Source organism: Pteropus vampyrus, unplaced genomic scaffold, assembly GCF_000151845.1.
Source record: "Pteropus vampyrus isolate Shadow unplaced genomic scaffold, Pvam_2.0 Scaffold74, whole genome shotgun sequence".
Lineage (NCBI taxonomy): Eukaryota > Metazoa > Chordata > Mammalia > Chiroptera > Pteropodidae > Pteropus > Pteropus vampyrus.
The window spans coordinates 629,153-634,509 of record NW_011888855.1 but is presented as its reverse complement, the minus strand read 5'-3'; the positions used below and the strand labels follow the sequence as shown (position 1 = coordinate 634,509).

At 58.7% G+C, this 5,357-nt stretch overlaps 1 protein-coding gene across 2 annotated transcripts in view; it reads left to right on the top strand.

The window, feature by feature from the left end:
- Positions 1 to 424: 424 nt before the first annotated feature.
- The window catches only part of LOC105293495 (NEDD4-binding protein 3), an 11,876-nt gene continuing 6,943 nt past the window's right edge, over positions 425 to 5,357 (top strand). For both annotated transcript variants that reach the window (XM_023531842.1, XM_011362168.2), the window contains exon 1: positions 425 to 856. The gene's annotated coding sequence lies outside the window, so the exon portion shown is untranslated. The remainder of the gene's footprint in view (positions 857 to 5,357) is intronic.

The following is a 5,357-nucleotide window of genomic DNA, read 5'->3' as shown; positions in this document are numbered from 1 at the left end:
TTTAGGTATCCATCTCTGTCTCATCTGTCTTGCCTTACACCCAACTATTTGACTCATTACTTGTCTGGCCCCTGAAGGCATCTAAATTTGCTGCCCCTAGTATCTAGAAGGCTTCGGTGACAAACAAAACAAAACACAAAACTAAACCAGCGCCCAATTCGGTGGATAAGGAGTTGGAGACCTTGGGTAAATCTCTCCACCTCTTTAGACTAGCATTTTCCTCAGCCTCAAAAAGAGATAATAATACCTAAGGGAAGGAGGCGAGGATCAGATATAAACGATGGACCTAACGCGCCTCTTTCAAAGCTGCGGAGTTCTAGAAACAGAGAGGGGCGGGCGAGGCCAGCAGGAGGAGGAGGAGGAGCGGGGCGGGCGGGGCGCCCGGGGGGGGGGGGAGGGGGGCGTCGGCCTGCGCTCCGGGCTGTGGACCCGCCGGGGTCGGAGCCGAAGCGCACCGGGCGGCGAGACGCAGGACGCAGCCGGCAGAGGCCTCTTTGGACCAGAGCTGGGTTGGAGCCGCGAGCCCGGGCGGGGCTCAGGTTGGCTGGCAGCGGGCGGGGGTTGCCCCCCGTCCCCGCCCCCCACATCCGGGGGCCCGGCCGGGCTCTGGGCTGGCGGCGCGCGAGTGAGTCAGGCCGGGTTTTCCCTCCGCCTCTGGGGCAGGCGAGCGAGCGCTACCGAGCGCGTCCCTCCCTCGCCAATCCGGCTCCGGCGCCCGCCCGCGTTTTCCCGGCGTCTGCCGCCTGGCCGCTCCGGCCCGGCTCGCAGTCTCGGCTGGACGGACGCCCTGGAGGGAGGGTTCAAATCCGTGCGAGGAAACTGCAGCGCGCAAGGGGTGCGGAGCGGCACCAGCATGGTAAGTGGGGCGCGCCAGGGGCCAGAGCTGGACTCGGGGAGATGGGGGGCCGGCCGCAAGGTCTCGCTTTCCCTACGACCTTGGCCAAGCCGCAGCCCCTGGCCGGGCGAAATTCCAGTCTGAGGTGGGTGGAGGCGCCAGGGTGCGGTGTGCGCCCAGGCACCCACTGCTCCCAGGCACCGAGGAGCCGGATCAGGGACCGACTCGGACGCTCTCCGCAACCTCTGCAAACGCGCTTTCCATAGAGCAGCGCCCGGGACCCCTGTGCCGCGGCTGGGTGGGGCAGTCGCCCTTGGCGCGGGAGCCTGACTTAGGCTTCCGCCCCTTGGTCCAACGGCTCGGGGCAGGACCCAGGGAGTCGCCAGGAAGAGAAGCCCCCTCCTGTCCTCCAGTACCTCCCGCTTTTCTGGGGACCCTAGCCTCCGCCACAGCCTTCCCGGGGGGAAATTCCGTGAGGTCGCCTACCTCGTCTTTCTCTCCTTCCCCACGAGATCCCTCTCCCGCCCTCTCCAGCATAACTCCTTCCTCCTCCAACCCCCTGTCCTGTACTGGCGGCAGCTGCCTGACCTGAGGATAAGGGATGCTCCCGGGTCTTGGCGGCCAGAGCACGGTGCCTGTCTAGCCACAACCTTTTTGGCAAAAGTGAGGGCTGGCCTGGGGCCAGGCCGAAATCACGGCTCTGGGAGTGTCCAGAAAGAGAAGTGGGACCCGTCGTCTCCCACCTGGCACCACCTACCCCCAAGAACAGGTTGGGGCTCTCCTCGTTTGCACCAGGGGCTCAGCCTGCCCGTCCCTCGGTCTCGGCCACTGTGCTTACTCCCTGCCCGGCCTGGGGAGGAAGCAGAAGCAGGAGGCCATCCTGGGCCCGGTGATCAGCCTCCTCCCCGGGCCCTTCTGGGCAGGGCTCCTCTGCCGGCTGGCTATGTGTGGGTGTGTATGTGCCAGACTGAATGAATACGGCCAACCTGCTCCAGCTACTGCCTCTAGAGCTAGCAACTTCCAGGGCTCAGAGTTCCCAAGCAGCAGTGCTGTTGCTGATTCTTCATGACCCAGGGGTAGGCAGAAGGGATCCCAGGCTGAGGGGACTGAGATCCAAACCAGCCTGGTCACACATGCCCTTGATAGAAGCAGGTGTGGGGGCTGAGTAGACATACATACATACACAGCAGTGCATGGCCCTGAAGAGCAGCTGGTGACCCCTGGCCTGGATAGTCGACTGCGGTAAAGAGGACCTTGCTTAGGGAGTTGGGATTGCTTGTCACTGTGGTATCTGGGACAACTTGCTTCCTCTGTCTGGGCCTCAGTTTCTCTACCTGTAAAACAGAATGAGGGTAGCTGCTATTCTGCCTGTCCCCATGAAGCTGTTGTGGAGATGAGATGATGAAATGAAAAGGTTGAGAAAAACTAGAGTGCTGTGTAACTATATAGTGAGACAAGCATCACTCCTGCAGGGGTTAGACACTGGGCTCTGTCTCAAGTGTTGCAGCTGGGCTAAGGTATGCCAACTTCTGTCCCCTTCCTGGGCCCCCTCATCCACTGCCTCCTTTTTTGGAGCTGGGACATTCCAGTCCCATTCTTCAGGGGCAGCTGCAGACACGCCCCTCAGCCAAGCTGATTCCCCAGCAGGTGGTGGGACCCTCCCCTGGGGCCTCTGGAGGGGCTGACCACAGCCTGCTGTGAGTCCAGGAGTGGGAGCTTCCTGCCCACGTGCTCTGGGCTGTCCCACCCCAGAGGAGGTGCTTGTGGGGTCAGGGCAGGCTTCTTTCTACACCAGGGGAGCCTGTGTGCTTTCTCCTATGCAGCAGAACATAACCTTAGGCACATTATTTCACCTCCTGGGCTTTGGTTTCCTCCTCTGAAGTGGGGGGCGGTGGCACTACTCCCCTCCTGTACATGTTGTGAAGCCGTGGGAGACACAATGTCATGCTGACCCAGCGAGGCACCCACTAATGGACACTCGGATGCCTCCCTAATGTCTATCCTTTCTCTGCTCCATGGCCAGGATGGTTCCCCAAGCCCTGGTCTCCTGTCTCCACCAAGAGTGGTCTGAAAGATGCCCTTGTGTCCTCGGCTTTCAGTCTGCTGGCTATTCTTGGGGCTGGGGGATGGGAGCAGGAGTAAAGGGACCCTATTGGGGCCAGTAGGGGCCTGTGTAGAAGTCCCAGCCCAAGCCTAGCGTATGGGGTGGTGAGGGGTTTTCAGCTCTGGGTCACAGGGCTGAGCAGGGAAGGGAGGCACTTGGAGGCAGGCAGTAGGCTCTTTGCTCTGATGGTCCCAGTAGGGCTGCAAGGTGCTTGTTGTCTCTCCCTGCTCCTCCACCAAACTCTCTCCAGCCCGTACAGTTGTCCTGGCCTGACAGGCCTCTAAGCAACAGGAAAGAATGTGTGTTGGGGGAGGCAGGGGAGGTGTTGGATGGACCCCTGTAGGAAAAGGGACTGTCTCCAGACTGAGATCTAGGCAGGGCGGAGCCTACTGAAAGCTGAAAATGCAGCCAAAGAAGTTACCTAGGAGGAGTAGAGGGCGGGGGCTTTAGGAAAGACAAAGGAAAGGGACTGTCTATTCCCCTTCCTCCAGCTCCATAGCTGTTTTTATTTGTACAAGTCACTTGTGGAGAAAAGTCAGTCCCATGACCCCCTTAGCACCGTCTTTTGTACACGTGCACGCGCACATGTGCACACACACCCACACACACACCTGCATCTAGTTTTGGGGCTGGGGAGGACCCTAGATCTTTCTTTGAGGATACCTGTGTTATGTATATGTGTCTGAGAGGGTGGCATGCTCAGTGCTGTGGGTGACCTTGAGCATGACTCTGTCTGCTGTTGGATATAATTGTCTGCGCTGTATCCTCTAACAGAGGAGCTTCTGATGCTGGTGGCACTGCAGTGTGTGGTGTGCATGCCGTCATGGCCCATGGCTTCTCCTGCCCTGGACCTGAGACCCTTTGTGGGGCACAGGGGTGTGTCAGTTATAGCTCTGGCACTTAAGACAGAAAGCGAGGACCTGCTCAGGGGAAGGTGAGACGTGTGTTTGGGATGAAGTGGGCGTATTTGGCACCACTTTCACCATCCCTGCACCTGTGCTCATACTGGGCTTACAGTTCACAAGACCTTTTACTTCCATTGTCTCTGTGACTGTCACAGCAACCTTGTAAGGAAGGCAGGGCAGGCAGAGTTTCCCGCTTCAGAGGTGGGGAAACGGGGGCACGGTGAAGGGAGGTGTCCCACTGAGCGATATATCGTGTGAGGGCAGGGCAGGAGACCAGGTTCTCTGCTGTCCACCTCCCCAACAGGAGCGACAGGAGTTCAGTGTGTTCTCAGAGTGTTGTCTGTGGCTGGGTGTGAGGGGCTGTCAAATTGGGAAGCAGAGACTTCAATTCCAACTTTTTGGTCTGTGTATGACATCCTGGGTTCCCACTTGACATTCGGCAGCCGTGTGCTGTGATCACAGGTGTCCTCACTCTGACTAGCTCTGTGACTTTGGGCAAACCACCTTTCAGAGCTCCAGTGCCCTTAACTAAAAAACTGGAGTGTATCACAGGACTCCGAGATCCCCTGTGTAGGACCGTGTCGCTGTATCGCCTGTGATTCCTTACTTAATGAGTCCCCTGACCCTGCGTGGCCTGTGACACCTCCAGAGGGTTTGAGCGAGCTGGGGGCAGGGAGGAGAGGGTTGAGAAGGTTGCTTTTGCCAGGGTTAAGGTTGAAGGCCACAGGGTTTTGGGGCAAGGCTGTACCCTCCCTCCCTTTTACTCCTGGAGAGCTTTGTCTTCCACAAACAAAACCTGGAAATGGTTGAGGAAGATGGAACCTCCTAAAGACCATTGTTTGGGGTGTGGGTGGGTGTCCCGGAAGCATACTGGATGGGTGGTGGGGGACACATAGCTACAGTGTGCCTGTTGGGTGTCTGCCCGAGAATTGGAGCAGTTGGGTGGGAGTCAGAGAAGGTGGCATTGGTTCATCCGGCAGTTCTTTTCTGAGCACCTGCTGTGTGCCAAACTGGGCATAACACAGGGCATCCAGCGGGGCCTCGCTATCCACTGTGTGATCTCGGCACAGGTGGGAGATAGCCTGGCCCCTCGGCCTCCCGTCAACATCATTGTGTGTCTGACCACCTAAGCTCAGGTTTGGCCAGCCTGCATTGATCCTGGCTGTCGGCTGGGCCCTGGACTGGGTGCTTTGTCCTGTTATCCCATTCTCCTAACATTCCTGATAAGAGTTGTCATGGCCATTGTCTGGATGAGGAAGCCAGGCCCCACACACTGACTGGCTCCATGCTGGGCCAGGATTTAGGACGCCCCTTTCCTGGTGGTGAGCTCTAGAGTAGCAGTGTGTATAGGGGGTGGCAGGGGCTCTGGCTGCCCCTTCCCTCTGCCTCCTACCAACACCTGTTCCGGAAACTGTGGCCATTGTTTCCACCATCCTTCCTCCCCTGGGGCCCTTCCTGTTTGTATCCCTCCTCCTTGTAACCCCACCCTCCAGGTGCTTCCCTTGGGGAGCTG